The sequence below is a fragment of the Ascaphus truei genome, chromosome 1, assembly GCF_040206685.1.
Source record: "Ascaphus truei isolate aAscTru1 chromosome 1, aAscTru1.hap1, whole genome shotgun sequence".
In the NCBI taxonomy this organism is placed as follows: domain Eukaryota; kingdom Metazoa; phylum Chordata; class Amphibia; order Anura; family Ascaphidae; genus Ascaphus; species Ascaphus truei.
The window spans coordinates 65,764,357-65,775,732 of record NC_134483.1 but is presented as its reverse complement, the minus strand read 5'-3'; the positions used below and the strand labels follow the sequence as shown (position 1 = coordinate 65,775,732).

At 43.4% G+C, this 11,376-nt stretch overlaps 1 pseudogene; it reads left to right on the top strand.

Annotated features, from left to right (window-relative positions):
* The first annotated feature begins 1,019 nt into the window (after nt 1-1,019).
* Nucleotides 1,020-3,950, top strand: LOC142501830 (RWD domain-containing protein 1 pseudogene; annotated as a pseudogene).
* The last annotated feature ends 7,426 nt before the right edge of the window (nt 3,951-11,376 follow it).

The window sequence follows — 11,376 nt, the reverse complement described above, 5'->3', positions numbered from 1 at the left end:
AAGTAGTCATGAAGCTTGATAACTACCGCCCACTTGAGTGCGAGGAACTCCAGTTTGTGAACTGGGTAGTTCTGCTCAGATTGTGTCAAGCTTCGGCTCACATACACCACTGGACAGAGGCAAGCAAGGTACTCTTGATACAGTACAGCCCCATGTCCAGTGAAACTGGCATCCACATGCAGAATATATGGCTTCTCAGGGTCAGCATAAGCCAAGAGGGGTGCTTCCATGAGGGTTTCTTGAGCCCGATGAACGCCTGTTCACATACGGATGTCTATTTGTCCCCAAATGGCGTTAGTGGGGGGCCTTCTGCTTAGGTTCTTCTAGGTAAATCTTCAAGAGATTATTGAGAACTTTGGCTTTGCTGGAATAGCCTTCTACGAAGCAATGGTAGTATCTGCAGAATCTCAAGAAGGACCGCAGCTCCATCATGTTGTCTGGTCTGGGCCAGTTCACTATGGCTTCAACCTTGGCAGGATCAGTAGCCACTCCATCTACAGACATGATGTGACCCACGTAGGTGACGGAGATTTGGCAGAAACAGCATTTGTCAGGGACAACTTCTGGTCTTCCTTACCTAGTATGTCCATTATGTTCAGGAGGCATTCTTCGTGCTCTTCTAGAGTCTTACTGAACACAATGATGTCGCCCAGGTAGACTAGGCATTCTCGTGGTTTCATATCCCCAATGGTCTTCTCTATCAGTATTTGGAATGTCGCGGGAGCACCGTAAATGCCATGGGGTATCCGGGTGAACTGATAGAACACGAGGGGACATACAAACATCATCTTCTCCTGGTCTTTGGAGCTCATACAGTAGGTATCTGGTAGAACCCTGACCTCAGTCCAGCCCGCTGTACCACTGGCTTCCTGACAGAGCTCTGAGGATCTATTTTATCCTCGGTAAGCGACCGATCATGCTGGCGGCCTGTGCAGAGGAAACTGACAGCCAGGATCCCGGTGGAGGCCCCGCGCACCCTCTTCCCAGCCACCAGCACAATGTTCCATGGTCCGCGCACCATGATGAACTATGGTGAGGAGCAGCACAATGAGCTGGAGGCTCTGGAGTCTATCTATGCGGACTGGTTCACCGTATTTTCCACGTCTCGCGCATGTTTCTCTATCACGGTAACGTCTGAAGCAGGAGACGATGAGGAAATTGTTGAAGTAACAGCTAAGTTTACATACACAAAATCACATCCAGATGAAGCTCCTCGCTTAAAATAGAAGCTCCTCGCTTGAAATAGTCTCGGAAGAGAACCTAGAGGATGTGATGCTTCAGACCCTTCTAACCCTAGACCCTGGCTAAATTCCCACACACGCATGCTGCGTTCCTCCACTCGTTCCTCTGAACGCCTCTGGAGGAAGTCTCACACTCTCGCAGACTTCCTTCACTACAAATTGATGCTATCCTGTTTCAACTCTGCCCTCTCGCAAGCTAAACAAGCCTACTTTTCTGCACTAATCAACATGCACAAGTCTAACCCACGCCGACTGTTCTCTGTCTTTGATACTCTACTCAAACCACCCTCAGCTGCCTCTCCTTCCTCCATCTCCGCTCAGGACTTTTTTAAGGAAAAGGTGGAATCCATACGTCAGAACATCCCCTCTGTGTCTTCTTCCCATCCTACACCTCTTCCTAACTCTCCTCCTTCCTTCCTTGACTCTTTTTCCACTGTCTCAGAGGAGGATGTGTCGCTGTTGATCGCCACTTCTCCCTCTACCACTTGCCCTCTTGACCCCATTCCCTCCCATCTCCTAAAACCTCTTGCTCCTACTATAATCCCTACGCTCACACACATTTTTAACTCCTCCTTCTGCTCTGGAACCTTTCCATCCTCCTTCAAACATGCAACAGTCATACCATTACTCAAAAACACAAAGCTTGACCCTAGCTGTCTTTCTAACTATCGACCTGTCTCCCTCCTGCCTTTTGCCTCTAAACTCCTTGAACGTCTTGTATTCTCTCGCTTGCTCCATTTTCTCAACACCTATTCTCTCCTAGACCCTCTACAATCTGGCTTCCGCACTGCTCACTCCACGGAAACAGCCCTCACTAAAATAACTGATGACCTCCATGCTGCCAAAGACAGAGGTCATTACACTCTGCTCATATTACTCGACCTCTCTGCAGCATTTGACACCGTGGACCACCCTCTTCTCCTTCACATTCTCCATACTCTTGGTATTCGGAAAAAAGCTCTATCCTGGATCTCATCCTACCTCTCCCATCGTACTTTCAGTGTCTCTTCTGCTAACACCTCCTCCTCCTCTATTGATCTCTCTGTGGGGGTACCCCAAGGCTCTGTCCTGGGACCTCTTCTCTTTTCTCTGTACACTCTCTCTCTAGGTGACCTAATAACATCTTTTGGGTTTAAATATCACCTCTATGCTGACGACACACAAATATACTTTTCAACACCTGACCTTACACCTGCTATACAGACCAAAGTTTCTGAATGTCTCTCTGCTATATCATCCTGGATGGCCCTCCGTCGCCTTAAACTCAACATGGCTAAAACAGAGCTCCTCATACTTCCTCCCAAACCTGGCCCTACTACCTCCTTCCACATTACTGTTGGAACTACGATCATCCACCCAGTAGCCCAAGCACGCTGCCTAGGGGTCACACTCGACTCCTCTCTCACATTCGCCCCTCACATTCAAAACATTTCTAAAACTTGTTGCTTTTTCCTCCGCAATATAACAAAGATACGCCCTTTCCTCTGTTGCTCGACTGCTAAAACTCTGACTCAGGCCCTCATTCTCTCCCGTCTTGATTACTGTAACCTCCTGCTGTCCGGCCTTCCTGCCTCTCACCTGTCTCCCCTACAATCTATCCTAAATGCTGCTGCCAGAATCACTCTACTCTTTCCTAGATCTGTCTCAGCATCTCCCCTCCTGAAATCCCTCTCCTGGCTTCCAATCAAATCCCGCATCTCACACTCCATTCTTCTCCTCACTTTTAAAGCTTTACACACTTCTGCCCCTCCTTACATCTCAGCCCTAATTTCTCGCTATGCACCATCCCGACTCTTGCGTTCTGCTCAAGGATGTCTTCTTTCTACCCCCTTTTTATCTAAAGCCCTCTCCCGCCTTAAACCTTTTTCACTGACTGCCCCACACCTCTGGAATGCCCTTCCCCTCAGTACCCGACTAGCACCCTCTCTATCCACTTTTAAGACACACCTTAAGACCCACTTGCTTAAAGAAGCATACGAATAGCACTGTGAACATTCTGAACACATGATATATAAAGCTTGGTCCCCTGCAGACGCACTTACCAGAACTCCCTCCTACTGTCTCTGTACGTTCTCCCTACCTACCAATTAGATTGTAAGCTCCTCGGGGCAGGGACTCCTCTTCCTTAATGTTATGTTTGTTTAAAGCACTTATTCCCATGATCTGTTATTTATATTATCTGTTATTTATTCGATTACCACATGTATTACTACTGTGAAGCGCTATGTACATTAATGGCGCTATATAAATAAAGACATACAATACAATACAATACAATACAGATATACTGACCCTGCTGAAGCAGCAGTCAGAAGAAAATCTAGGGATGGTAATGATCTTTGTGTCTGCAGACCAAATAAAAACAAGAAGAGATGAGGAAAACGTAAAGGAGGAAAAGGAAGCAGAAGAAGCAGAAAAGGTGCTTTTTCATGGAACTCTATAACGATCGAGACATTTCTTAGCTGGAAAGCAACATTTGATGCCGAGCTAACAGAAATGAGGAGAAAAAGGCAAAAGGAAGAAGAAAAATCAGGAAAAGATAAATGAACTTGAAAGCAGCTATTTGAAACAGATCATAATCTTGAAACATCTGACATCCAATTATTGAAAGAAGCTGGGAACAGTGTTGAAGTTGATAAATCTTTTTTCCAAGATATGAACGATTTAGAGCTGGATGATGATGATCCAGATTATAATCTTTTGGTCTAGAAAGCAACTGATATCCTGGAGCCAGCACTCTTCAGCAGACAGGAAAATCACAGTATCTGTGACTTTATAAAGCATGCATTCACTGCTGTTATACACTTCTTTTATACTGGTCTGGTTCTGTACAATGGTTCAGAGTCCGGCAGTCTACGCACAAGCGGACGGACCCATTCTTCTTTCGTATTACCACCATCGGGGAGGCATAGGGGCTACGGGACTCTGTTTCAATGCCAGTTGTCTCCATCTCCTTCAGGACGTCCCTCACATCCTCTGCATCTCTTTGAGCAATGTGTCTGGAATGCTCCCGGAATGGCGTGGCCTCACTCAGCCGGATCGTGTGCTGGGCGTCCAAGCTGAAGCCCATATCCATCTCGCTACTGGAGACAACCTCCTGGTGCCCTTCCAACTTGGCACTTAGCCGCTTCTTCCAGTCTGCGGGCAGGGTCAATTCCACGAAGTCAAACTGTAGTTTCTTCCATGGTAGCGATATTCACAAGGGCCAGAGATTACACGGGCATAACTGGTTATATCCGACCCAGTGGTTGACCGACGTCAAACCATATGAAGTGAGGCGAAATATTCTGGATCACCACCTTGAAGCTATTAGGAAGGGCAGTCTTCCTCTCCTTTTTCTCTGGCACCACTCGAAAGCTCCTCTTGGCGTCCTATTCAGGTGTGGTCTCCATGGAGAAATACCAGTTAGCTTTGTCCCATCTGTTGCGGAGGTGTGCGGGGGCATCTGGTGGTTGCCAGTGGTTGAGAGGGAGGCAGGGACAGGTGTCGGTAGCTGTGGACAGTCAGGCAAGTAGTTGCAGGCCTCTCACGCAGTGCCATTGGGCGAGCCGGTCGCCGGGAAGTCCGCGGCGGTTCCCCTTGCAGGGTGCCGCCATATTAGGATTGGTCGCACATGCACAGTGCTTCCCTATAGTGCTGCGGCCATTACAAGTAGGCGCGCATGCGCAGTACAATAAAGCAACCAGCGGCCAATAGGAGAACAGCTCTGCAGGGGACTACAGCCCCAGAATGCCCAGGGAGGCATACTACATGACGCAAACCAGCAAATATGGCTGCAGCTTTCCCCTGCACAGCTATTGATACATTTGGCGCGCCAGGGATCACGCCAGTCAGAGCTGGGACAAGGAATGGGTAGGTTTTGTGTGCAAGTGCCTCTGGTGTATGTATGTATGTATGTATGTATATATATATAGCACATTTCCTATGATTTGTCCTCAGGAATCTCGTACATTGCTATCAACTATTAACAATTTCTACTTGATACACAGATTAATGCGCCAAGGTTTTCCCTATCATTGTATCCCGTTTTACCCCTTTTAACCAGGCTGCAGAACACCCTCATTGAGTTATTCACTGCACCCGGTTTTTTATTTCACTTTTTATATTATCTGTACACTGATTAATTAATCACTATATATTTTTTTGTAGACACTACACATTAGAGCTTTTAAGTTTTTTTGGGTCATATAAATATACCATACCTACATTTTCAAAATCTGACAGACAATGAGAAGCTTATTTAGGGAATACAGTATATTTATTTATATTTATCACAATTAAAAGAAAGGCAACATATGGAGCCACCTGAGCCTAATTATAGCAAGAGCTTTCACACTAGCATTCTAAATTCTCTAGTACTTCTAAATTGACTTGGCTGCTATAATCTTAACTATCTGCAAAAAAAATAATTAATAAAATATATTTTTACAAATCCTTTTACATACAGAATGTCAAATTCTTATCTTGCCAACAGAATCCTAATTAGTACCCCACCTGACCCCACCCGGCTTATTTTCATTTTAAAACCCCTATGTGCTCACCCAACAATGTATCTACCCACTGCAGATAATGTACTGTATACCCCTCAATTCTGCTTACCGTATTTAGCCATAGCATAATACTTTACCCAACTTAATTTCAGCATGGGGGTGACATTAAATATGCAACCTGCTGTACTGAGCAGTGTCGTTTTCTTCAGCTACCTTATCTAACTATTATATTATATAAGACTTCCTCCAATGCTTTAATCTCATAATTCAATAAAGTGCATTGCCATTAATGCCATGCAATATTTCTCATCACACAAACTCATTTCTGTTTCCTTTAACCTACTGAAAGCTTCCACATCAACATCCAAGGTTCATTATGGACCAAATCAATCTCTGTATCCATACATCCAAATTTGTACTTCAAAGTGAAGACATGGGTATTGTGCTAGAACTTCTACTCCCTAGATAAAAAAGCATCATATTATAGATATTCAGGAAAGAACTAAATATCAAAACATGAAAAGTATACTATCAATTATAAATCCCACATAATGGACCTACAGCTCCAATCCATTGAAGCCTTGTCTGATTTATTGCATTGGAGCTTGTTTGGATCCAGCGTTTTCCTCAGATATTTGTTATTTTGTCCTAGCGACAAGACGTAGACACCCAGATCCCCTCACATGTCAAGCCAGGTGCATTGCCCTTGTTCTTACCTCTGTGACTGCTTCTTTAGCATAGCAAAGGGTTCATTTTGAGATCTTGACTCTAACCTTTAAGGCTATCCATGGATTAGCTCCCCCTTACCTTCAGAACTGCCTAAAACAGTACCACCCCGAATCAGGCTCTCAGATCTGCCACCGCCCCCTGGTTTAAGGTCAATAAAGCTGATGGGTAAGTTTTTTTTCAAGAACCACCCCAAGACTGTGGAATAAGCTCCCTACTGCTTTAAAGAATCAGAAAGCTCTACTTCCATTCATAAAGGAATTAAAAACTTCCTTTTTAAACAAAGCATGGCAAACAGACCCTTAGTCCACATCCATAGTGGAATGCGCTAGCTTCCGCACTTTCTCCTCCTCCCAGTGTTGTGCTTCAAATACAAACTTGTTTGTATTGCGAAGCAACGCTCTCCCTATAACGCATGTAATGTCCAAAAAAAGTCAAAAGAAGAAAAGTCTGTAGCTTTGAAGCGTTCATGATAGGTGCTGATCTGAAGAGTTTTCACCTATCAAGTTTCTATACAAATCCTACAAGCACACCCCTCATGTATATATGTGTATGTATATATATATATATATATATATATGTGATAAAAAATCACTGGCACTCCAATAGAAATTCAATAATGAATAGGTGCATGTCCCATATAAATAATAAAAGTATACATTACCGCATAGCAGCAAAAAGGGAGACAGCACTCAGGTGAATGAAACCTCAGGTGGCACCACCCTGAGGAAGATCCCCCTGTGGGATCGAAACATTGGAGTTATGTGCTGTATTTAATACATTTATTTTCATTCACCTGAGTGCTGTCTCCCTTTTTGCTGCTATGCGGTAATGTATACTTTTATATATATATATATATATATATATATTTATACCTGTACACTATCTCCTTTAGAAATTTAATTTGGATTCATTGTTTTCTTCCTTTCCCCAAGGAACTGCTTGTGCTTTCCCCTTACTGGTGAGTTATCATGGGACAAATAACTTTCTAATGCCTGGCATATCTAAGGTTCTGTTTCATATATATGCAATACAACGGAATATTAGTATATTTTAGAAAATCTGTAGTTCCTACAGCAATAATTTCAGTTACATTATCTGCGATGGTGCTACAGCATTTTCATAATATACAGTATATGAATCAAATTAATAAATCTGCTTCCAATCAGCAACTGTACAATTATGATGTAATGTATATATTCAGCATACTGAGTGCATATATGCTTTAGATCTTTTATTCATCTAATGTATTACATTCAATCTGCTATTTTGATGTTGCATTTACCTTCTTTTAATTATTTTCCTGAATGCAAAGTAATTGTAAGTAACTATACTTAGCCCAGAGGTCTACAACTAATTTGCCATTCCCCTACATGTCCTGACTTTGGGCCTCATGCAGAGAGCATAGAATTTTAAAATTGGCGAATTTCATAAAAAGTAGCTTTTTTGGAGAGTTTTATTCTCCATATGCAGAAAAGTGCGAATTCTGCTATGTTTAACATGGATGCGTGTGGCGAGTTTAAATGGGAAAGATGCGCGCTTCAGAAACGTGTAAAAACAAATTCGCGCCTTTTTTTTCCCCTTTACTATAGGCGGCGAGCGCCATCTTGCCATCTTTTCCTGGCGCGGCAAAAATGCGAAAATCGCGCCATTTTCTTGGCGCGAACAGCCGCTACATGCCGTTCGCACCTCTCTGCATTCGGAGAGTTTTAAAAATGGCGAGATGGAGGTTCTCGCCAGCCGCGAGGCGAGTTTTAGACATAGGGAAAAAAAATTGGCGCGTTTTTCGAAACTCGCCATTTTCTGCCGTTTTCTGCGCGAAATTGAACAAAAAATGGCGAGTTTTGAAATAACGATGCTCTCTGCATGAGGCCCTTTATCAGTGAGAGAAATGTAACACTGTCTTTAAGGTACAGTACAAGAAAAGCAGATACTGTAGGCCAACAGAAGCAAGCCTTAAAATCTGCAGTTTTTTTACTTTGCCAGAAACAAATCAGAGAAATACAATAGTTTTTCCTCAAACAAACTTACATTTGATATAAATATCAATGTATAAAAACCATCCTAGGTCTGAATAAATATTCACGATATATATCCAAAAATGTAATTGGTTACATTATATTCAGCTGTAGCTGCCGGTTTTAGACCGCTTGCCTTGAGAATTCTGCACTAAAACCCATCTAATGCTGCGAGATTTCTGCATCCAGACTAATGGCCCATCGGATTAACGCAGCGGGTGTCCCTGCATTTGATTTGGACTCACACTGTGTGAATCCTACCGGGCTGCGAGTCTCATTCAAACGCAGGGACCCCCGCTGTGTTAATCCAATGGGCCATTTCAGCCTTCTGTGGACCATCTCACAGGTTACTGCGAGATGGTGACAGATTTTCCAAGGCAAGTGGTCGAAAACCGGCAGCTGCATCTGTATTGTGTATTATTTTGTATGTGGTAAATATTCTAACAATAGAGGGTAGCTAACTGTACAGTTTCTAAACGGTTAGTACAATAAGTTTGAGCCTTTACTTGTCCTGTAGTTAGAACCTGGTTCCCGGCAAGATTTGCTTTCTGTGTTGTCCCCGACCAAGTGAACGTAACTACATAACCGATCTGAAGTGATACCTAAACAAAACAATTTCCTGTGTTCTCCAGAATCTACTAATGTGGTATTTCTACCTCCATACTGTATATATATACTACCTGCACTTCACTTGCCACTATTTTGCTTTAGCTGAGGATGGTGCTAATGGTAATGGGGCTAGGCTGTAGACTCTGCACTTGAGTTTCTAAAACAAAATCTCAAAACAGAAGAAAAAAGCAAGAGAGACAAAGCAGAGGGAAGGGGCAGGAAGAAACAAAGGCCTTGATGCATCATATTCTTTAAAACTGAATTACTATCGCAGCCAGTAAAAAAAAAAAAGTAGCACTTCTTAATTCCGCAATATTTTGAGCAAAGTCTTGCGGTAATAATATAAAGGTGCGATATTTTACCCATTGTCGAAATGTCAGAACTATCGTGACTGTTAATGACACATTAATTCCTGCATTGCTATCGCACTACTAATATTTCTACCATAGGCTTCTTTAATTTCAATGATTACAGAACCCTATGGTAGAAATAACTTTTACCCCTTTGATGCCTATGGCTACGAAGGTCTACAAGTATCAAAGGGGTTAAAACACAAAAAAACGTACACTACCTACCCCCCTTGGTTGCCTTAGTGGCTAGTAAAGCATTAGTCATTTTGATACCAGTCCTGATACTTTTATCTGTTGCTGTAAATGTTATTTTTAGTGGTACAACATTGATATATAGCACCATAAAATAGCTTCCTTTTTGGGACGATAATACCACATTTTTGAAGTCAAACTTCTTTGGGCACACCTACCACATGAGCAAAATTGGCTGGCAGTGAATGGAGTTGATGAAGAGGGAAGTCACTGGTAATGGAAGTGGCATCACTGCTGGCAGAAGAGACCGTCAGTGTTGCTAGCTTGCACCAGGAGGAGTCACCAGAGAGGAGGAAGGCAGCGCTGGACGGCTCCGGTAATGAGAAGGAGGAAGGCGGCGGGTCGGTGTCCGATTGGTCGGCGGCGCTGGATCCCCTGGAACATACCTGTATGGTAACCTCATGACGGGGCCATTTGGAGAGCCTGCAGGAGATGCGCAGACCCCAACCTCATCCCCCGCAGGGACTTCCCTGTCTTCTGCCTGCACTGGGCCACTTGGAGAGTCTGCACCCCCACCCCCCGCCAAACTTGGAGAGCCTGAACCCCCCGCAGCCACACTTGGAGAGCCTGCACCCACCCCCCCACCATCCACACTTGGAGAGCCTGCATAATCCCCCCCCCCCACAGCCACACTTGGAGAGCCTGCACTCCCCCCCCCCCACCCAGCCACACTTGGGATACTGAGCGCACCTCCCTACCCACAGCCACACTTGGGAGATAGCCACAGACACACACAGATGCAGAAACATAGACACACATGGAGTATCACACACACACATGGAGTATCACATACATACACGCACGGAGTCACACACACACACACACAGTCACACACACACTCACGGAGTCACACACACACACACACGGAGTCACACGCACACACGGAATCACACACACAGTCACACACACACGGAGACACACATACACACAGAGTAACACACAGTCACGCACACACAGTCACAAACATACAGAGTTCCGCACACACACACACTAGAAATTCAGTTAGTATAAATATAGAAGAAGCTATAGCAATAATTAGAAATAGTTATTAGTAAATAGTAGTTTAGCAATAGCTAAAACAAGGGGTGTGCGCCGAGCACCCGCGTTCTAAGTCAAACTTCTTTGTGTTTTGTCTCTGAAATTGTGTTTTGATTTTTAATTAAAAACATCATCACAAATACAATTTCTTTGACAAAAGAAAAAGAAGTTTCACTTAAAATGTGCGTGCTCGGCACACACACACTTTTTTTCTATATCGGAGGTTCCGGGTATCCAGGCCAAAGAGAGAGACAGAAAGAAAGCATAGGAAAAGGTCATTTAGAAACAAAGAAAGAGAAAGCAAGCAGAGTGAAAGGGTCAGAGAAACACACAGATCAGACCATACTGCATTGGGGCAGAAAGTCAAACAGCAGTTATACTCAGTGTCTATTCTCTTCTCTACAATTATAATTATATAATATAATTATAATTAATATATACTATATATTATAACACATCTATAAAATAATAAGTGAATAATAATTCTATTGCATTTACTACTCATATATTCAAAGGATGATCTGACTGCTCTCTACTTAGTTTTTTCTACACTACCAGGATAACATTTTTGCCAACTAATCTTTTGACAAATATTGGTAATATTTTGCATCATCTGCTGCTCCTATGTCCTTAGTAAGACCACATCTTACAT